This window comes from Pseudopipra pipra, chromosome 3 (assembly GCF_036250125.1).
Source record: "Pseudopipra pipra isolate bDixPip1 chromosome 3, bDixPip1.hap1, whole genome shotgun sequence".
NCBI classification, from domain to species: domain Eukaryota; kingdom Metazoa; phylum Chordata; class Aves; order Passeriformes; family Pipridae; genus Pseudopipra; species Pseudopipra pipra.
In genome coordinates, this window is record NC_087551.1 from 37,371,771 (window position 1) to 37,394,951 (window position 23,181).

The 23,181-nt window shown below is 37.5% G+C and overlaps 1 protein-coding gene across 5 annotated transcripts in view; it reads left to right on the top strand.

The window, feature by feature from the left end:
* Nucleotides 1–23,181, top strand: part of PLD5 (phospholipase D family member 5) — a 187,062-nt gene that overhangs the window by 83,326 nt on the left and 80,555 nt on the right. Inside the window, exon 1 of one of the 5 annotated variants that reach the window (XM_064648688.1) lies at nucleotides 14,750–14,831. The exons of the other annotated variants lie outside the window; for them this stretch is intronic. The gene's annotated coding sequence lies outside the window, so the exon portion shown is untranslated. Of the gene's footprint in view, nucleotides 1–14,749; nucleotides 14,832–23,181 lie in introns of those variants that run through there. 5 annotated transcript variants of the gene reach the window in all.

The following is a 23,181-nucleotide window of genomic DNA, read 5'->3' on the forward strand; positions in this document are numbered from 1 at the left end:
TAGAACTCTGCTTCTACTGACTGAGTATTGGAAAAAAATGCAGTTTTACTAGTAGTTTAGCAAAATATGGAATACATGTAAGCTTCATAGCTAATCACAAAACTTTAAAGAAAGAATGAATGTATCACCAGCATGAGGAGGGCAGCTGCCCTTTGTTTTTTGTTCAAATGCTGTCAAAAATACTAGTCCTTTTTTTTCACTCAGTTTTGGGTCACTTGAATCAGTTTGGCAGTCCTTTTTTTTTGCAGTTCATTGGAGTTGATGGTGGAGAGTAGACAGACTTAGCATTCAGTAAAGGCACTGGAGGACACAAGGGGTGATATTTTTTGGGCAATGAGGGCTGAAGTTCTGGACTAATAGAAGTGTCTTGTCAAGCATGCAGCCAGTGCCATTGGGATGGTGACAGTCTCCAAGAGCTGACCCATCTAGTGTGTTTTATAGACGAATGTGAGATACCTCAAAGATATCCTAAACACATTCAGCTTTGGGCAAAGACAGGCTGCCACAACCTGGAGCCAGTCCATCACTCCACCAGCTTTGGGGAATGATATGGGGAAGCAGTAGGGATGTAACCTCTGCATGACATCAGACAAACTATTCTTTTTCCTAGTGACACATTCGTTTGCATGTGAAAAGAGTTCTTCAGGATTGACTAGAGAGGAGAAAACAGTGAAGTGCTCTAAGTTGTTCTTCCGAAGAGTTACACAAATACTTAGGATAAGCAGCCAAGTGATTCTGTGTCAAAGGTACTGCTCTGGCCACATGCACATGGTAGAATTTCTAGATAGAAATATACTTCTAATATTTTAGGATTTTTGATGTTTTCAGGGTTTTTTTTTGAGAGTCAGGATTTTGTATTAAAATATATTCCACAGGGTCATTACCAATAACTCAGTTAATGCTTTTGGCTAAGATCTGAAAACATGGAGTTTTTTTATTCTGTTCAAAATTGGTGTGAGGTTTTTATGGAGGTGGTTTGGGGTTTTTTGTTTGTTTGTTTGTTTGTTTTTTGGAGGGGGTGTTTTTTTTACTCTAATTGCATCAGACTAAATCATTCTTTTAGTACAAATATAAATACTGCTTTATCAAGCTACATAACTTATGCCTGTTAGGGAAAGAGGTCCTATCACTTTCTTCATCTTGGCCAGAATTTACCCATCAGCTTTCCTTCCCCCTCCTGCCTCCCCAGATTTTAACTTGGGTGCCACAAGTTTTAACAGATGCAATTTTAATCAGATAAAATTCTGTATGGACCTAACTTAATTACCATTCAAAAAAAAAAAAACCAAAACAAACCCGCACATCCCACAAACCAAAACCAAAGTTAAACAAACAACAACAAAACAGAAATACAAAGAGATACCTAAACCAAACATAAAATAGTTAAACCTACCTTAGTGCTCCTAAGGTATCCTGGAACATTTCCAAAGAATTTTGCCTCTGTAATTTGAGTGCTGGTAATGCCCTTTGGGAATAGATACTTTAAGTACTTTATTCTTTTCATCTGTAGGTTTTTATTACCATTCTTACCTTGACTATATCTGCTGAATTTGCAGTGGTGATTTCAAATAGTTGCTGACTAAAGTTTTTACCTTGAATGTCCCCTCATTGTTTTGCAAAGCCGTTTTCTTAGTTCTTGCTGGGCAGGAAGGAGAAAAAGAAATGAAAGAAAATGAAACAAAATCAAATTTCTTGAATTGATATGAAATTTTTAAAATGAAATGAAAAGTTGCAATTTAATTTTATTTCATGGGATTGTTGGATTGTGTAAGTGTCAACATCATAGAATATAATTTTGTTCCTATTCTGGGTAAGAGAGCTCTTACTTTGAAGATTCTCATTATATTATTGTTAACACCATAAAAGCATGTTTATTTGTGAGGAAAAAATGATAGTTTCATTCTTGACTGGTTTCTACAACCATAAGCTAACACATTTATTCATCCAAAGTCATACCAAGATAATCAGGGCCTTTTAGAAAGATGCATGGGCCAAGAGAAAAGAGGGTAGCAATCATATTCCCACTTACTGTGTATTGATATATAATTATTCAGACCCAATTAATGTTACTCTTTACAGTTATAAAGTGTTCGTATAAGAAGATCAGGATTGTGTGGCAGGAAATAAAAAGACAACATATATTTTGTCATTTAAAAAAAAAAGGTCTAATTGTCCCTGTAATAATTTGCCATATCTAAGCCTTAGAAAATGCTTTTGTATGAATTTTCGTGTTCACAAGCTGTAGAAATAAAAAACATCTGGCTATCTAATTAATATATATGGCAGCAAGTGGCTATTTATACAGTATTTGTTGCTCTTTTGAGAGGCTCATTAAAGTTGATATGTTAGGGTATTTTAGTGTGTTTTACAGATGGGTGAACAGTGAATGGGTTGCTGCTCAAAAGAGCTGAATAGACATAACAGCTGACATGGGGCTTGTGTGACTGCTACACAGCTTTGTACGGGACTAACTGAATAGCTCAGCTGTTGAATTTTACATAATTTGAAAATCGTGGTAATGGTATTTACTCAAGACTTAAATATGGTACAAACAAAAGAAAGGACTGAGATTCTTTTCAGTGGCCAAACAGGTACCTAGTGAGCACTTACTGTTGTGTTGGGAAGTCTCACCTTCTGATTCCTGACCTGATGAATATTCAGGGTATTCCCTGAAGTGTGCATGCCATAAAACATAAGTGGGAAAATTGCAGATTTAAATTTAAAAAGGCAACGTTAACACCAAGAACGGCATCTGGATTTCCCTATGCATGACAGGGGCAAAAAATGGCTTCACCTAAAGACGGCAGCATTGTCTGAGCTGTGTGTGCCTTACTGTCCTCATCTCTGTTAGAAAGGAAACTGCCTGCTACAGGCTGGGGGCAGACCTTCTCCAGCTGCCATTTAGGTATATTACCTGGAGTGACTGTCAAGAAACAGGCACTTGATATGAAGCAAACTGTTGTGTACTACTGTATTTGGAGAGCTTTTTCTAACATTTATAGATAGTGAATCTTAAAAACATCAACCCAGAATTAAGAATGTATAAACAAATAAGATGTTAAGAAAACAAACTCAGTAGGATTTTTTTGTGTGTGTGTATAAATTGAGAATATAGTAGAACTGTGGCATCGAACTGCATTGGAGATATTTAGAAGAATAGAAATAAAAACTAGCCCAACCTTTACATCTTCCTGGTGAGGGGATAGAAATACAACAGGCAAAAAGCAATTCAATAAAAACAAAATTTTCTGTGCCTTTCTCAAAACTAAGGAGAAAGTGGGAGGAATAACATAGTACTTTTGGTAAGTAAAATTGGGGTTTAAAAAAACTTTCTGTTCTGATGGTGTCCTTGTCCTTTCATGTCTAGAGGTTAAGCATAAGCTTTTGAAAGATGCAGAAAGCACAATTGTGTGGTTTTTTGATAAGCATATCCTGGAGATCTTCAATTACAGTATAGTAGTGAACAGAGAAAACTAAATGTTGTAGTACCTCTTGGTTAATAGTATATATGGCATTCTAGATAATAAATAGCAATGGCAGATAAATTTCTTATTCTAAATTCAACAGAATCGGGTCACACTTTTAGTTTTTTGTTTGCTTTTTTTTTTTCTAGTGGAAACTTTGCAATATGTACCTTGTCTTTCTTCATTTTAATTGACCTTGGATCCTCAGGATCCTCATGTTCTTGTATTTCACCCTTCAATGTAGCATCTAGCTGTCTACAATGTGATAATGTAGACAGATCTCCTCTTTACAAGGGTGAGGTTATCATTTTTTCAAGCAGTGAGTGATGTAACACCTTGATGGCAGGAAAATGACAGAGGCACTGTGACTGTGTCACACAGACAGGATACTGGCAGGCCCTAATGTGGGGGATACCATTACTCTCAACTTCAAATCTGAGAAGTAAGCTAGATTTCAAGAACTTTCATTGTGAGAGTGGATGTTTTGAATAATGGATGGTGGTGTGTTAAATTGTTATTACATTATCTACAGACTCTGACTTGAAGTAGTTCATGTGAACTGCTTGTGTGGATTTAGTTTTCTCTTGGCTTACACGCTGATTAAATTTTGTCATGCAATAAAGATGTTTCCTCATTGCTTTCTTATTTTTACAGCTTTTAAAATTTCTTTTCCTTCCCCTTGACAGACATCTATAACTTGTTTTCCTTCTCTCTTTCCTTACCTGGTCACTTGGGTCTGGCTTGGTGAGATTCTGACAAAAGAATTACTCTTCCCTTGGGCTTTTCCTGACAGGCCTTTTTGTGGTCTTCCCCTATCCCCCAGTGGTTTAGGAAGTGGCATAAACTCCATTCCTTGGAAGGTTTTCAGATTCCCTCCCACACACATGCGTGTTTCCTGCCTAGATGAACCATCTTGAGTCTATATTTGGAGACAGTGTCTCGAGGATAAATGAGTTGGCCACAGTGCTGCAAATATCAAGCGAATCCGCAATTTTTAAGTATTGGTTAGGATAAGAATTCAGCTAATTAGTTTTGGTGTAAGTACTAGAAGGCTGTGTCATAAGATCGGTAATTTAGTGAATATGCTTGTGTGATCCCAGTTTTATTACACTTGAAATCAAAATACATAAGCTGTTCTACTCAAGAGAAGGATTACTTTTTTTTTTTGAGAGCAATTAGTAGGCTTTAATCAGATGTACTGAAACAGCAAGGGAGGCTCTTCTTGGGTTGGCCGAGGGATGTCTTTTGGGGGGAAATATGTTGGGTTAGTGTTTAATCAAGAGACACTGTGGAGAAGGAGTGCTATTCTGCTTTTAGCAGAGGAAAGTGCCCTTAACCCCTTACTTGGACTTGGATTCCTGAACTTAATTCACCCTTTGAAACTGGGCAACCAAATGCTGAATGACTCACCTGATGAACAGCAGCTCCTGGTATTGCAGTCCCCTTCTGCCAGACACCTCAGCCTTCAGCCTTAAGCTCTGTTCTAGAGACACTGCATGTGCTGACTGGTTCTTGATGTTACTGCTACCTCTCACTCTGCCCCTTGCTTGTACATCGAGGTAATGTTCTTTAAGTCAGCCACACTGCTGTCCCCGTCCCCAGGTAGAAACCTGGGAGCTGGTGTTTCTCTAATTTTGCTCTTGCTTGCAGTATTTACTGTGATCCCTGACTTAAAACCCATACACTAGGTACAGTGTATGGGAGTTGAGGTTGCAATCAGCTATACTTTTGCTCTTTAACGGGTTCTTACAAGAAGCTGCTTATTTTGTTAAGATCAAGCAAAAAAAATAAGGATTTTAACGTTCCCTGCTTCATAGAGCTCATGGATCAGGAAAGGCCTTTGTTTTGGTACAGTCATTGGAAGTGAAAGGTGTTGTTTGAATTTTCTGTGGAGTGTGAAGACTGGTCAGGTCAGCTGGTTTCTCCTGCCTCAGCACCCTCAGGCGCTTGGCTCCCAGCAGTCTGCCATAGGAATCCGCTGACCATCTCTCAATTCTCCCCACAGCTGCAAAACCCATTAGAATGTTTTAGTGCTGACAGTCAGAAATGCTGTAAAAATGCAAATTTTCTTCTGCTCAAGGGCAAGATGCCAAGAAATACTTTTCAAAATGTTTCACTGCTGAATAAGGATTTAGGGGAGTTGATATAGCTGGAATGCTGAGTTTTCAGCAATGGGAGAGAAGCTTATACCACCAGTAAGATCACTAGTATTTTGGTTCTTCAGTCACCTCAGGACTTTGGCACAGTGTCTGTTTTCTGTACTTTTTTTTTTTTTTTGTTAACAGAATATAATGGGCTAAGAGGTGTGTTCTGCTCTGTTAGTGCACAAAGAAAGGACAGCTTCATAGGCTCCAAAAGGGCACCATCATCACCTGCCTAGATACCGTACTTAAAAGCCCTATAGAAAAGTCTGGATTAGAAGGGTCAACTTTCTTTCAGCAGATATTTTAACTGCCTGTGTCCATTAAAGCTCTGTAGAGCTGTGACCAAGTGAAATGCAGAAAGTGGTGCCCTCCACTCAGTCAGTAGAGTAACTGAGCAGAAGAGATTGTTTTATTTTTTCTTTCAAAGCAAGAAGATTTAATTAAAATAACGATGTTTTCTTTTGCAAAATAAATAGATGGTAAGTGCTTTGTTCAGACTGTAGAACAGGCTGTGACCTTTAATCAGAAAATTTTAAATTATTTTTCCTTCATCTCTCAGATGAAATAATATAATGGCTGCATAACAGTTGATATTCAAGACTGTTTTGAAGGATGTTATTTTCTTCCCTTAACCAGGGTCTGAAAAAAGAAAGGAGTTGATTATATTGCTGCTTTTTCCCACTGTAATAACATACTTTCTATAGAAACAGTGCAATAATTTCCTCCTGTACTTGTCCTCCTTTGCCCTGTATGAGCTGTTCAGCCATAATGTGCATGATACATTCTCTGAAGTGCAGTCACCTGTATTGATGTGCTGTGTTTGTGTTACTGTATTTCGTCTTAATTTTCTGTTTTACATCAGATGATGCATAACAAGGTCAGGTACAATTTGGAAAGGGCCATTTTGCAATTCAAGAACTTAGTTTCTCTGAGAACTGTCACTACCATCTTCAGAATGTTTTACACAAGTATAAATAATAAGCCAAAATTGTCTTTTCTGTGTACTTTTTTAAAGCACTATTGAAGTGTTTCATGATTAATACTGAGTGTTTCGTGAGCATCTCTTGATTCAGCCATGTCAAGAAACTGTGATCTCAACAGTACATAGATGTGGAATTAATACATATACTTCAGTATTGTCTAATTTTAGTCTGAGTAGTTGGGAAAGGGTCATATGAATATATTTGAAGATTCTCACAAGTTACTCTGAGAAAAATCTGGGTCACACAGAACTGTCTGCAGTGTTCAGTGCACAGTGTGGAAGTCCCGTTATATAGGAGCAAAATAGAAAGTAGACAGAAGAAATTGTACCCTCTCACAGAGAAATGAAACCAAAAAATGTTAAATATGGGACATTTAATGCTGTTTGAGAGGCTCAACGGTGTTGGCGCAAATGTACCACGAAGGTGTGCACGAATTACAAAAGAATAGGTTAGCTTTTTCTGATCTCAGAAACCGCAGATTTGAATTTTCCTTGTAATTCTGTGGTAATCAAAGGCCTATCAGCTGGCTAATCTGTTGCTGTACCAAACTTATTTATCCTTAAGCTGTGTCTGAGAAAACCATACTGCAAGATATGCAGTGGGATTGTCAGTGGGGCTGACTCAAAATTAGTTAGCTGTGTTATGGTATTAAAGTTATATGTATTACCTTCACTATTGCCCTGATGTATTTGTGGAATATTTGTGTGTTGCAATAAAAAAATCTTTCAGTAAGTTTTCCTCTTGCCCTGACTATATTAACCTAGTATGATACTAACCCATGTATGGCAATTCTAAGAAAGAGATAGTTATAGATTCTTTACAGAAAACTTAGGTTTTAGTTGTTTCTATGATATCTTTCATCTGGAAATAAACTGGAACTGCCATGTCTTACTAGACCTTAACTCACAAATACTGACTTTTTTGCTTGTAGTTATAACCAAGATGAGTTTATTTGAAAAATCTACTGAAGATGATAAAAGCTTTGAATCAAATTCAAAGATTTATCCACAAACAATGAATGATTTGTTTTTAATTTCTTCAGGAGACATAGAGGTGTGGTGTTTAATCAGTAACAAAAACCAAAGAGTAAACACCCCTTTCCTAAATGCTACTTTTTAAATAGAAGTAAATTATTTCATATTGGAAGTAAATTGTCGTCATAACAATCCTTTTATTGTTGTTGTTGCATCTTCTCTTTTCCTCTCCTTTGCTCTCTAGATCCAGCAATCCATCATGATGATGGTATGTACCTTTTTTTCCCCTCTTCCAGGTTTCAGGTAATACGAATTCTTTGAACTCATACTGTTGCTAATGATGTGGCAATGAAGAGGGACATTTGTTTGACATATTATTCAAGCTTAATGGACTTCAAATGCGTCTCACCACCTATTGATTGGCCTTTTATTAGTAATGTCTGTAATGTGGGATGCTCTTCCTAGACATTAGTGACAAGTGAGGAGTACAAGATAACTGGAGTTAAAGTGGAAAAACAACTAACCTTTGGTTTCCTCAGTCCCCAGGAAATATTCTATGTTTGGTTTTTTTCAAGATCAAAAGTAGTGGCAAAGCTTTGAGCTCTCCTGTCCATGTCTAAATATTGTTCTACTGTTCAGTGCCAATGTTTTAGAAAGCAAATGCATGCTGGAAAGTCATCACATTGCATGCACAGTGGCCAGCCTTGAAATTGTGCAGAATACCTGATTGCATGAGATGTAGCTAAATGAAAATTACCCATCTCTATATCAGAAAGAGGAAAAGATAAAGAAAGGATCTTTGCTTATTTTCTAAGGAACATATTTCTAGCAGTTTTTTTAAATTATTATTATGATTAGTTAAAAATCCCAGAAGGCTCTTTTCTGTTGGTTAAGCAGCTGCAAGTTAACAGTTCTAAAGGCAAACACTGCTCACTCCACTCTGGCTTGGTGTGATGTTGGACCCATACTAGTATTGGATATAAGTAGAAATGATAGTGATCAACAAGAGCAGAACACAGAGATGGAGTGACTGAATTTTCTATCGCATTGCTAATGAAACCATCATGGTTGTTCATGTCCGTCTTGTGCCTTTTAATTTTACTGCCAGGCATTTTGCTTCTGTATAAAACTATTGTCCTCTCTTTCCTAAAGTACTTCCCCTCCGCAGCGTGCCATTGGGGAGAGGGGAGTGTGGCTGTTGCCAGGCAAATTCTCTTCGATCACTGCTCAGACCAGCAAAGAGTTGGGGCACCATGTCTCCATCTGCACCCTCTGAGTGCTTATTACTTGTCTTTGAGTCTCTCTGTTGGAGTATTACTAACTATCTGAATCTAGAATTACTATGAATGCAGTAACTACTGAGTTGAAAGTTGAAATTGCTGCTGCGAGTTATACTGGAACAAAGAGTTTCTGCTTGGTGTCTCTCATTTGGAGAGAGATTCTACCTCACAAACTACTTCCAGATTAGCCTACCCCGGCCCATAAGTGTTTTGATTGTTTAAAGAGTTAATCTGTCAAATTTACTTTTTTTCCACCAAATTTACCTAATTTTAAATACTTAGCTGCTGCTTTTTTTTATTATATGATAGTGAAAAGAGGATTTTTAGTAACATCATTTATCTGATCAAGAACAACGTTCAGTTTAATCTAAAATTTATTTTATGTGCAGAGCATTTTTAATAAATTCAAGACTACTTGGAAATGTGTATTTTTGCATGGCACTGAAGGAGTGCAACCAGAACACAGATTATCGCATTTCATTAGCCATTCAGTGTGTTTTTAAAAAACATGTCCCATTTCTAGTGAAAAGGAAACAATTTGGAACAATAGAAAGCCTTTTCAAGCTGCTGAAACTTTGCATTTGAAGACAACATTGGGAACAGTGGTTTTCATTACAAATGCCATTATTTTGTGTATGACTACTAATTAGAAGCAAAAAGCTTCTGCTAATGCTTATCAATATCTTGCTGATAACTTGCAGTAGTTTTGTTGTATTAATGTGGGCTCATTCATGATTTTCTTGTTTCTTGTAGCACAATGGAAAGCTTAAATTTCAAGTAGTTAATAATTCCAACTAGTCGGTTCTTGTGGTTTGTAAAAGAAGGTGCTTTGTTTATGTGGCTTCTTGATTTGGTGCCTTGATGGTTTTTGATAGAATACTTGATATCTTCTCCCTACAAAAATCTGTGGGGTTTGCCTTTTTTTAAACTATGTGAAAACTGAAAAAAATCTCCATTCCTTAACTTGTACAGAGCTTGTTGTTTTGGGGGATGGGTACATGAGGGAGTTATGGTGATCAATACGGCCAAGGCTGAGATGTTCTTTCAGGGAGTCCTTGTATCTTTTCTTCGGGGCTCCTCTCTTGCAGCAGCCAGTGGCAAGTTCACCATAAAGCAAGATCTTAGGGAGGCGGTGGTCCTTCATCCTGGAGACATGGCCTGCCCAACGCAGCTGTGTTCTCATCAGCATGGCCTCAATACTTGTGATGACTGCCTGCTCCAGAACAGACGTGTTGGTTACATAGTCTGACCAGTGGATGTTTGGGATTGTACGGAGGCAGCGTTGATGGAAGCGTTCTAGGAGATGCAGGTGGTGGCGGTAGATGACCTGTGATTCGGAACCATATAAGAGAGTCGACAACACTATGGCTTTGTAAACACTGATCTTGGTGCTTTTATTCAAGTGTTTATTACACCATACTCTTTTGTGGAGTTTTCCAAAAGCACTATATGCCTTTGCTAACTGGTCTACTCTGGCCTCAAATCGGGAGGCCTGGAGACACGCCATTTATAACGCAGCTGTCTCCTTTGAGAACACACGCAGGATCACTCTCGAGGAAAAAAGGCAGCACAGAAAGAACCGTGTATTGCAGAATACACCATCTAAGGAGTCTTTCTGCTGTGCCTTTTGCAATCGGATATGTCTGTCACGTATTGGCCTCATAAGCCACCAGCGTGCCTGTAGCAAATGTGGATAGAGCCTTCCCAAATCTTTGTTCGCGAAGCCCAGCCATGAATGAACATGAGGGAGTGTTCAACATAGATTATTATGTCAGCAAAGCTTCTTAGTTTCCTGGTTCGGGTTTTTTTTGTTACAGCAAGCTATTATTGTTCTAATCTTCATTTTAACTGTTTGTGTCTTTTAGTTATTTGACTTATAGTAGAAAGCATGCAATCACAGAAGGTATTTGATTTTCATAAACCGTCCCACCCTCAGGGGACAATCTGTTTGTGTGCTGAGGAGAAGACAGCAATGCATTCTTTTGGCTTTCGTACGCTCTGAAGCTGAAGTAATTTCTTTTTCGTGAGGTCATATGTTATGGCTCACTGATGTATTTCATAAATACGCTATAAGTTATGTGGCTCTTGCTTTCTATTTTTAGTAGGTTGTGGGGGTTTATTTGTGGGGGATGGAAAGGTGGTGGTGGTATTTGTTTTAGGTCTGTCCTACTTGCCCTGTTTTTTATTTCAATAACCTCCATCAGATTTTATTATTTTGTACTTTTGTTTTCTTTGATCTTCTTGAATAGACATACCACTTGGTGAACCCTTTTGATCTTCATATTTACTTTCAGTTTGTTCTTGAATCAAAGTAGTTTCCCAAACATTTAGTTATTTTCCAGACACACAATTTATAGACTGATATCTATTTTATTGTGTACATTTGTAAGGTGTAAAAAACCCGCTCTAAATAGTCTTGTTGCAAAAATTATATTTTTCCTCTTTATATTTTTCTCATTTTATTTGAGCTAGTGGCAAATAAAACACTAATTTTATTAATCTAGTTATTCTTTGAAACCGGACAGAAGGCAAAGAATATAGAGAGCATAAAATAAAAATAATTTCAATAGTTTACTTCTGTGTGCTCTAAGTCACAGTAAGGATTGTCTTGTTATCCAGGAGCACTTTTTGTCCAGAATAGATTTCCAGAATGAACTTTCCAAAACCTGGGTAAACAAATAAAGCAGTAAGGATGTGCCAACATAAATTTCTGAAGTTGGATTAGTGACTTAATGTGTATTTGGAAGTCTGTCAGCCGAGATCTGAAGGATTAAGGAAAACTGGGAAAAGAAGTCATGTTGCAACATACTTGGGGGGGAGGGGAGGGCAAAATGATTAATTGGCAGAGAGATGTAACTTCATATTAAAATAAATCTTTTAGGAAAGCATTGTAATGCAAATAAATTATTGAATTGAGTCAGAAAACAGCTAGTAGGATAGGTTGCGATCAGTTCATCACATATTATCTCTGGCACTTGTTCTTCCTCAGTGGGAGAACTCCTCACACTCTTCCCCTGCTCCAGCATGGGTCCCTCCCACACGGTGCAGTCCTTTAGAGGAACAGGCTGCTCCAATGTGGTTTCTCTGCAGGAGTCACAAGTCCTGCCAGAAAACCTACTCCAGGATGGTATGGTCTCCTCTTTCCACAGGTTCACACATCCTGCCAGGAGCCTGCTCCAGTTGCCACAGGGCAACAGCCTCCTTTGAGTACATCCTCCTGCTTTGGTGTGAGGTACTCTGTGGCTGCAGCTGGATCTCTGCTTCCCTGTGGACTTCCACAGGCTGCAGGGGGAGAGCCTGCCTCACTGTGGGCTGCAGGGGAATCTCAGCTCCAGTGCCTGGAGTACCTCCTGCCCCTCCTTCTCCACTGACCTTGGTGTCTGCAGGGCTGTTTCTCTCACATATTCTCACCTCTCTCTCTGACAGTAGTAATTTTTCCCCTTCTTAACTATGTTATCCTCAAGGTGCTACTACAATTGCTGAGGGGCTTGGCCTTGGCCAGTGGTGGGTCTGTCTTGCGGCTGGCTGCCATTGGCTTCATTGGACAGAGGGGAAACTTCTAGCAGCTTCTCACAGAAGCCACCCCAGTAGCCCCCTCCTACCAAAACCTTGCCATGCAAACCTGATGTTGTTATAGCAGCATCATACTGTTTTTAAAATTATTTTGAGAGCTCTAAGTGGCTTGTGATAGTTCTGTCCTCTCACTTTGGCTTATTGTAGCATTTGCTAGAAATGGCCTCCTTTGAAAACTCATGCAGATATCCCAAACCACACCTTGTGTACTGAAATGCAAATTTTACAGAAATTAAGAGCTGAAGTTCAGAACATAATCCATTAGAATTACTTTTTTTAAAAAAATCTCTTAAAAAATTAGTCCGATAAAAAATATACCCCAACCAGGCAAGGTTTCTTCTATTCTGCATTTCTAACACTGCTACCTTTTTAGCAGAGTTCCCCATCTTGTCCTTCAGCAAAATTGGGTTTCACAATTAAAGTGTTCCTCTGGGTAATTACTGATCTGGGAGATATGCTCAGACAGAACCAAGCAGAGCTTACACCTTACCAGATGAGGATGTTGGTGCCTCTCTTTATAGAGGGAGCAGTAGACGGAAAGTAGAAGAGCTGAGCTCTAAGGTTTTCCTTGCTTCTTCCCTTTCAGACAAGTATCTTAATCACCATATCAGGGACATTGCCAACTGTGTGTGTGGTGCTTTTTATGCTGTCTGTGAAAACTGTGGGTAGGAAATAATGCAGAGTTCATAAGACCCATAGAATGAGCAACTGTGTAAAGAGAAAGCATATGATTTATTAAATTTTGTGTGTGTGTGCCCACTGATGAGGCTAGTTCCAATAGATACTGCCCCTTACATCAGATATTAAACAGCTTCAAATGGCTTCTTTTGTACAATACTTTTGATCATCAGTAACCATTTAAACTAGGTTGTTAAAAGCATTCACTTGCAATTTTCATTCCTTACAAATTAAACATTTGTGATCCTTCTACATGCTAATTATTTATTCTTTTTTTACATGCATAAACTCTTGAGGCACATAAAATTGCTGGGCCAGAATTAACTACAGTTGACTATTAATGAGATCAAACAGACAGTTAATGGGTTTAAAAAGTGAACTATGGTAGAATCCCTTATGTATAGTCTTTTTTGGAGGTTATTTAAAATTAATAAGTCAGAGCTAAGTTCTGTTCCAACTGAAGTGTTAGGAATTTTGTTATTCACTTTAGGGAGTCTGGATTTTAATTTGTTTTGCTTCACTACAGTCCACCATCTGCCTCCTCAGGTGAAGCACACATGAGGAATCTGTGAACAGTTTCCATAAACAGTTGGCTTGCACCTGGGAGGTCAAGAGGAAATTATCAATTTTGTGAGAAGTTTTTGCTTGCCAGTAGACAAATACGGGAGGCAAAGAGCTGATACTTTGTTACTGCTTTTCCTTCTCCCATCACCATTATTATGAACCTTTTTAGAGTCTCTTGTTCGCTGTAGCTTTGTCTCCATTTCTCTCTTTGGAGCATCAATAGGAAGAGCTTTGTTTTGAAGCTGCTGTGCAGCTCATCAGTCATTTGTGTTATTTATTGGGAAACAGTTGGGCCAAGGGATGGAGACATACTTTAAGACATTTTTCATGCCATAGCATCTCCGTTGATATGCATAGTTTGGTTAAGAAAAAAACACCTCCTCAGAATTCTTCCTTCGGGAGAAATATTATTAAAACATTTATAATCAGTTATAACTAAAGTACTGGTCCACAGAAACAAACTCCTCCACTCCTTCTCATCCCTGAGGTTTCTCTGGTTTTTGAAACAGAGATGTGAAATCTTCTGATCAATATCCTCTTTTCAAAACATCTTCCTCCCCCTGTAATGGTAGACCAGGGAAGTGGTTTTGAAAGATTGTGTGGTGGGAAAGAAGGTGATAGGAATCTACTCTGAGTTGTAGGTTATTTGTCGAAGGTCTAGATGTTTCTACCAGTAAGGATTAGGAAAGATAAATTAATCCAGTGGTAGCCTGTTGGTTTTATCTGTCCTTGCATCTATCTATCTTCACATAATCCTAATATAGTCTGTAATATATCATTGTTCAGAATATCACAGAATCACAGAATAGTTAGAGTTGGAAGGGACTTCTGGAGGTCTTCTAGAATATGTTAGATGTTGCACAAAAACAAGAGATGACACAATGTGTACCCTAAAGAACTTAGTCTTGAACTTGTAAGATTGTTAGTTATAATAAGCTTTCATTATGTCTCTAAAGTATCCACCAGAGGAATTATGCTAGAGTGGGTGGAGCTCCTGAGAAGATTGGCATGGGGCAAGGCAATTTCTATTTTAAAGTGTTGAGTTTTCATCAGATGTTTCTATTTTTCAGTGGGAAAATAAAATTTCATCAATGTAGACTTGTCAATCCTTATTCTTTGAGTAAGCCTGGATAAACTGTTTACCAGAAGATGCTGTAGAACACAGTTTATGGTAAGTATTAGAAACAGAATAAGAAAAGAACGAGTGGTAGTTTAGCCTATATGGCAGGCCAGTTCCCAATGAACTTACCTTTAGTTATGTTAACTTAGAAACTATAGGTCCAGAAAATACTGGAAATGGCAAAATGAAATCCTGAGGGTTTTTTTCAAATGGAAAAGGAATAGCTTGCGTAATGAGTAACCAATAAATGTGTGGGGGGGTTTCCTTTTTTTGGATCAAGACAAGATGACTTCATATCCGTTCACTTAGTATAAGGTAATAGGACATTTTGAGTTTCTCTCTTCTTGAATATATTTTTATGTAGAGATTTCTAACTGTAAATGTCCAAATTAATTTATAAATACAGCTGCTGAACTGGATTACATTAGGGAATATTTTTGCTTTACTACTTAGTGTTCCTATTGAAGTTCTTTTGAAATAAGCTTTACTTTTGGTTTTATGTAGGTACCTTTCTTGTCTTACAGTTGGTTTTGTTCTATAATAATTTAACTAATCATTTTCATATATCTCATTCACTGTAGCAAGTGAATTTTCCACATCCCATCTGCATTGCTTTAATTTACTGATTATAATTTGGTCATTAGAAATCATAATTCGGTCAAAAAAAATTCTTTTCATCTGTTGTGATGAAAGTCTTGTCCCTTTGGAATAGATTACTTGAAATTTTATGCTTTCCCAGGTAGGCTTTTTAAGCTGACATACCCTCTGCTTTAAAAAAAAAAAAAAAAAGATCTCAGCCTGTAAATCTTACTTCAATATAATACAATATTTTAGCACAGAGATGTTGGAAAGAGTGATAAATATTTCCCTTGATTTTGTAAAAGATAGCTTGTACCAGACTAATGTATTTCCATTTCCACTGATAATGTAATTTACTACTTAAGCAAAGTAAGGCAGTAGATCTACTCTGTATCAGTCTGAACAAACCATTTATTGGATTAGAAATTACACAAAGGAAAGACAGCAGTGGGTACTGTAAAATCATGAACAGGGAGCGTACAGCAATGTTGTTTGAGAATCACTGATCCTCAAGGTCGATGCCATTTATATTGTAACTAGTGTATTCTGTGCTCAAAAACTAGTTTGAGAAATATTGCGACTGTTAGGAAGAACCTGGGAATTCTGCAAAAGAATAGGGTAATATCATAGGTGATTTTATGGTCTGGAGTTACAGAAATGTTACTTACTACTGCAAAGCACAAAATCATTCATTTGCAGATGAAAAGTAAGAATAGGTGCTACAAATGAAAAAGTGAAAGAGCATGGATATTAGAGCAGGGCATCTTACCTTACTATTGGCCTAGGCTCTTTAACTTTTCATAGGATAGGATTAAATGAAAAGCTTTATTATATTTCTCAGGTTATTGTTCATTCAAAATAGGTGTAAAACATTACTAACCTTTATTAATGTATCACTCCATTGTGAATGTGGTTAAATATCAAAACAGGCACCCAGAGATGATTGTGTAGTCTCCATCCTTGGAGATACTCAAAACTTCACCAGACAAAGTGGTGAGCAACCTGATCTAAGTGGACCTGTTTTGAGCAGGTTAGACTAGATGACCTCCAGGGGTATCGTCTAACCTGAATTATTTGATAATACTGTTTGCTGTTTTGTTTGCTGGAATGCCAGTTGGAGTTCCTTATTTCCTTCTGCAGTGGTGCTCTTCCTTATAGTCATGTGAGCTTTTTATGTCCACTTCTCAAAGGGGTGTCTGCCTTCCCTAGGATTCATTATGACAGAGGTGATTCTGGCAATCACTTGTCTCCTTGCTAAGGGTTAATCCTCAATCTTTCAGTAGAATTTCTTCAAGCTTTTTTTCTGCAGATCCCACCATGCAGTTTCTTATCAGAGACTGGGTTGACACCTCAAAATTGTTCTTTGCAGACTTTCCGTATTTTCACCTTTTTTTTGTCATCTCTGCTTAACAACATTTCTCATGTTTCATTTTTCATGGAGTTTATCACTCCTAAAGTTCTGCAGTTAGTCTTATCTTGAATTAGTTGAAAATAATAATAAAACATCCTCAGAAGCAACTTTGAGAGAAATAAAGCTACCTCAACTGTTGACTGTTTTGTTGGAATGTGTTGCTTAGAGTTTTAGAAAAACGTTGTAATAAGATTTTTTTTCTTATGCGCATTTCATGTTTCAGCAGCCACCTGGCTTTTAATTGGTCTGTTTCTTTAGTCTTTGTATCTTTTTACTTTGTTTTACTCTTTGAATTTCACCAATTACAGCAGTCATACGGAGGTAGGGAATGATAGAGGTCTGGTTTAGTCAGTTTTCTGACAAATATGTGACAACAGTAACAGCTGACTGTTACTGTACCTCCTAAAGGTATATTTCCCTACGGAGATAATTAGAATTAAATTTGAACAAGAAGATACATGATCCAAAGGCAGAAAATAGTTGAGTGATCAAAAAATGCCCTTTCCTCAGACTGAGAATGGAAAAACACTTTTAAAAATTTGTGAGGCTGTAATGAATCTTAAATGTATCTTTTGGTTTCTCATGGGGATATAAGTACCATTTTGGTACCAGTGTGATTTTTGTCACTCCCAGGCATTAGTTCAACTGCAATTTTACTAAATTTTTCATCTTTATACTATTTAAGGGAAACAATTCCTTAGAAAAACTAACAAAAGGAGACAGAATTGCTTAGAGATAGATGCAATGATATTTACATCAGCTAAGAGGAAACTAGAAGTGCCAAGTATTTAATGCCATCAATGCTTGAAAGGCATTGATAAGTTTTAATCTGGAATAATATGTGTAACTGACCATCAGTAATCAAGAAGATTGAACTCATGCTTAGTAGGAGAAGGTTTTAGGAATGAAGAGTCACTATAATAAAAAAGACACTTAAGGCACTTGACTGTGCAGGGTGAAAGCTAAAAAGGGAAATTATTGTAATCCATGAAAATACAACAGGAGAGAGAAATTATAGGGTGGAATCTGGGTTATTGAGGATAAAGGATAGAGCAGGTAAAAGGATATCAAAAGAAGCAGGTTTCTGCCTATGAAACCAGCAGGATAAATAATATTCCAGTATGACAAGTAGTGGTAAAATCCCTTCCTTGTCCTACTATCTTTTCTTTATCTGGATAATGTAAGAATAAAAGCATATGAAATACTGTCTGAAGTAGCAAAGAGAGAGACTTGATCACCCAGGAAACCTTTTCCATTTGAGTTTGGAACTTCTACTTAACACTGTTCATGGCTTAGATTTATAAAGCAATATATCTGGTTTTCTATTTACTGCAACTAAAGGTAAGCTGCAACAAACTTTCAAAGAACTATCATTAGAGATAGTAATTACAAGTCTTAGTTGTCACTGCTGTGTCTCTTCTTTTTAGGAAGCTGCCAAAATATCTGTAAACTCCCTTAAAAAAGTAAACCAACTAACCAACCAACAAAACAACAACAACAAACCACCAAAAAAACCCATATACAAATAAACTCTCACCCAAAACAGTAAGCCAAATTAGATTTGCATGAGGCCTCTGATGTAAAAAGTTTGAATGATGACAATTTAGGTAGCAGTACTTGTAAGTATGTCCCTGGAAATTTTATGTTGTCAGTGGAGGTTTTTCAGAGCCTGTGCTCCTTCTGAAAAACGTAATGCTGCTTAATACAGGAATTCCTAGGAACTTACCATAGATGAATCCTGCTGTGTTAGTCGCTACTGCTTGGCTAACAAGAAGTGCCACTAATTAAGAGCTTTCAGTCTACCCGGACAAAATCAGATATGGTGGAGGAACAGGACAGAATGCACAGAACTGTGTCTTGAAGATTTAATATCAGTACTATGCTTTCTGCCAATTAAGTAATTCTGCTGATCAACTTGGAGGAAATTTATTGAGAGGAAGACTAACCAGAAGAAGCAAAACAAAAGAGGTCATGTAAGATGTGATGCACAGAAGAGGCAGGCAAGGGGAGGAGGAGCCAGGGAAATAGAAGAGTTCAAATAAGGGAATAACTAGAGCAAAAGATGATGAAAAAAAGGATGGCACATGGCTGGAGCAAGCTTTTCTGATGTGGAAAATGCCCAAGAATAAAATTCAGGAGTAGGCCTGTTGTCTTTAGAAAGCCCAGTGACCCCCACAGAAAGATGCTGCTGATTCTACTCTGGCTTCTTAGCATTTCTTTTCTCAAGAGCAAAAAGAAAGAAAATCTCACCATAATGAACTGTTCATTCAATATGATACATTTTGAGCACTTACCAGCAAAGTTTAAATTTCATTATGTAAAACATCATCATGGTGGAGGGGTAACCGTAAGAGAAATTGTCTTTTTTCCCTATCACAAAGGGCTCCCCAATGAGCTGGAATGAATGAATAAACATCTGGGAAAAAATAATTAGGGAAATGATGGGAAATAAGAGAACTGAAGGATGAAGTTGTGATGGTTGTAGAGAATCTTGTTATGGTACTTGAAGTTTGACAGAGCAGATATGAGCTCTTGCAGTGCTGTTGTGACTCCAAATAAATTTGAGTCGTCTGCAAATGTTGATACAACATTCTTCTTTCTCAATGTATTTTTTTAATGAGATCAAAATGCAAGCTGTTTTCCCACTGTTGTTTTTAAACACTACTGTGAAATCACGGTCTAAAGGGAAGTTATTTTGGCACGTGATAAGGTGCTGAAAAATTTTGTAGTATGTTTTAGACATGATGAGGACAGAGGTGTACCACAGATAAATTTTAGAGCTTCTTATCATGATTTTTCATGGCCTAACAATAGCCTAATGGAAGCGTCTTACAGAAATATATATGAAGAACAGATGGCAGTTTCTGTTCTTAGTCTGTGTCCGTTAAATATATTTCACACATATACCCAAGGCTTATGTATGTTTTGCAAAAAGACAGCCAGGAGCAGAACATTGCAACATTTAACCTCTGTATTGTGCCTTCTTGTATGTGAAATTCAGCTACAGTGTGCTCTGAATTAGATTTGTATGTTCAGGACCTGTGAAATATCTTCTTTGCTGGATTGCTGAGAAATGCCAGACTGAAGTCTAGAGGACGAAACTCCACATGCTGTCATTTCAGCATCCAATTTAGGGAGCAAAGGCAGTTGATAAGGATTATTTTGGTTTGCACCTGGATACGTAAAAGTGTAGGGAAAAGATCATTATTGAGCTGGACTGACCTGCCTAATTCATGACAAATGCTATGTCTGCATAAAGCATATGAGAAGTCCTAAGAAAATCAATAAGGCTACTTAAAGGCTTAGAGCTCATTGCACTTTATTTATGTGTTTTTTTGAACTGAGGCAAATATCAGTCATGCCAGTAAAATAAATGAAGATCTTTAGTGTTTGCTAATTATTCTTCCTCGTGCTCCTTTTTCATTCGATAATTTATATGACTGCTGTCTTGGTTCCAGTATTAAAATGATCCTGGCAGGCTAGATTGAATTTATGATTAAGGTTCAGATTTTCTTTGACACCAGGGAAATAGTGTCCCTGTCAGGGTGAAGTGACATTATGAAACATCTGGTCAGTTTTTTCCCTCTTTTGGATACAGTTTTGCCTTTGAGAACTAAAAGCTGCATCTGAAATGCAACTATGAAAACTTCATTTTATCACCTAAAATATGTTTAATTTGAGGTTTAAATAAACCTTAGATGACTTGTGAATTTGTATAGTGGGTTCTTCTTTTAAAACTTATGTACTTATGATATGTTACAACACAAACATCTTTCTGAAGATGATGGTATGAGATGGGGGAGGGATCATCTTTTTCTTATCTAAGAATCCATGGGGCAGTCCAAAGAGAAGAGGTAGTCCTGGAGTGCTTCTAGCTATTTATTGTAAAGGCCTAGAGAATTGACTCTAATCTTGAACTGGTAAAAACCAATATTGTCCCACTGACATAGGTGCTGACTGAAAATCTTATTTTTTTTATATTGTACCAACCAGGAATCTGGCACATGAAATCTGCCAAGCTGAAAGGAGGAGGTATTGTGCACGTCTGCATGCTGTATTTGGCTTGTAGACATCATGATGAGTGGGCACAAAAACCACTATGTGGGCACAGTAATTTCCAAATTGATTATGGAAATTATAAAAAGGCCTAAGTGGTGAGGAGTTAATATGTTTTGGAATACAGTTAGCATACTTCCATTTTTTTCTATGGACCGATAAGAAAAAATGAAAGGAGACTAAGTGCAAAGAAGAGGCAGCCATAGAAGGGGGAGGTTGAAAGGCAATTTCTAATTATAGGCATTAGCTGAAGAGCTTAAGACTGGAGTTTGGTGAACACTTGAAGTTGTCAGGGCTTTTTATTCCCACTCTTGTGCCACAGCCACCTTCTGCAGCTGCATATTAAACAGGATAAGGCCACTCACTTGGCTGAAGGGGCCTGTGTCTTCTGAGTCCAGTCACAGATGTTATTCACAGAATTTAGGCCACCTTTTAGGAGATCTGTCAAAATGTTTGAAGTAGGTGCAGGCCAGCTTGACTGGCTCTAGCTACATGTTATTTAGCAAAGCACGTGCATCTCTTGCATTTGTAATGTAAACTGCTGTGACCCTTTCTTATGTCAGGGTGCCCTAGTGCCACACTGGCCCACATGAGCAGTGTGAGTGAGGAGTCACTAACTGACTCCTGTGATGATGAGCAGAAGCCCAGGACCAGTGTGTCCTCCTTGGCTTAAGGAAGCACAGCTAGAAGGAATGCTGCTTTGCTGTACCCTCTAGCCATAGCTCTGTTTCATAATATGCTCCAACACAATAGTCTAGTAGTCCCATATACATTCATATTATCAACCCTGTCAAATAATTCCCCTTTTACCCCACTACTTTGCAGTTCACATGTCCAGGAACAGGGAAGTTAGGAAACTTGGTTTAGACTATCTAGTCGGGCTTCCTGTACAACAGGTTTTTACGTTTTTACCCTTCTGTCTCATGACTGGTTACCGGATTCTGAATATAAAGACAATCAAGAAATGAAGAAACTTCCTTCAAAACAGAGGCTGGTGCTATGGGTCTCTAAAATTCCAGCACAGTTTTATTTCTCAAAATAATAAGTGTTAATATGTTCATTACAGTCTTTTATCATTGAGTTCATGGAACCATCTTGAAAATACATATTCATTATGGAGGCATGGAGAGCGGCCTTTGATTTTAAACATCACACTACTCTGCTCTACCACGTATTTAGAAACATTCAAATAAAGCTCTGTACCTCAGCTGCAGAAAAATATATTTTAATACCAAAAATCTGAATTTATCTACATTCACTGCAGATCTAATTCAAAGAATAATCTTGAACCAAGCATTCAACATCCCTTGATTTTGTCGCTGGACATCTCTGGACTAAAATTCAAAAAGCAGACAAGTAAATGTCATTGAAGAGCTTTTATAGTGTGCATATACTCAGGAATGTGTGCATGTGCGAACACACATACATGTGCCTCACTAGTTGAGATGGTCAGTGCTAGAGGACTGTTATAGAACTTGTGATACATTCTCAGGTGCTAATAATCTAGGTCCTTTTGAGTACTAAGTTTGAGCTTACGGTCCATTTTAAGTTCAATCTTAGCTGCTTTGCATTTCACTGTTAACTCTTGAGTTCTGTCTTGAAATTACTCTAATGGGTGAAACATATTTTGTTTAAAATTGAAATCCACAGCTAGCAGATTTTGTAACTTCTTATATGAAGAATTAGATATAATTAATTACCGAGTAAATATTACATATAACGCACAGTTGGATTTTTCTTTACTGGATATACCATGTAATTATCCAAATACACTGTATTCCTCAAGGTCTGTGAATAACCTTCTCTTCTGTAAGTTTTTTATTATACTAAATTTGAAAAACTTCTTTGTGGATCATATTGGAAAAAAAAAGAAAGCTAAATTTAGCTTTTATTGATGGAATTGGGGCTTTGCAAACTCAAGTTTTTGCACAGAAGTTTTAACAAAACTCATCTTGACTGAGCACTGGAACTTTGCTGTTGTGCCAAGGAAAAAGGGAAGATTATAAAGGCAAAGTCACTTAGTGTAAAAACTTGATACTTGACTTTTTTTTATAACTTCTGAGCTTGGTGTTGAGTTTTGATTGGGTAAGGGAACATATTGGAAGTTTTTGACAGAATCAGTTCATTTTTAAAGGTATGTCTAAACTCTGAAAACAACTCTTTAACTAGTGCCCCAGCTAGATTAAATGTGGATGGGTGTTTTTGGTTGTGGGGGTTTTTTTCATTTTGTTGATTTTTTTGTTTGTGTGGTTGGTTTTTTTGGGTTTTATTTTCTGCTAAAGAACAAAAAGTAGAATCATAGAATATGCTGAGTTGGAAGGGACCCACAAGGTTCATCGAGTCCAGCTCATGGCC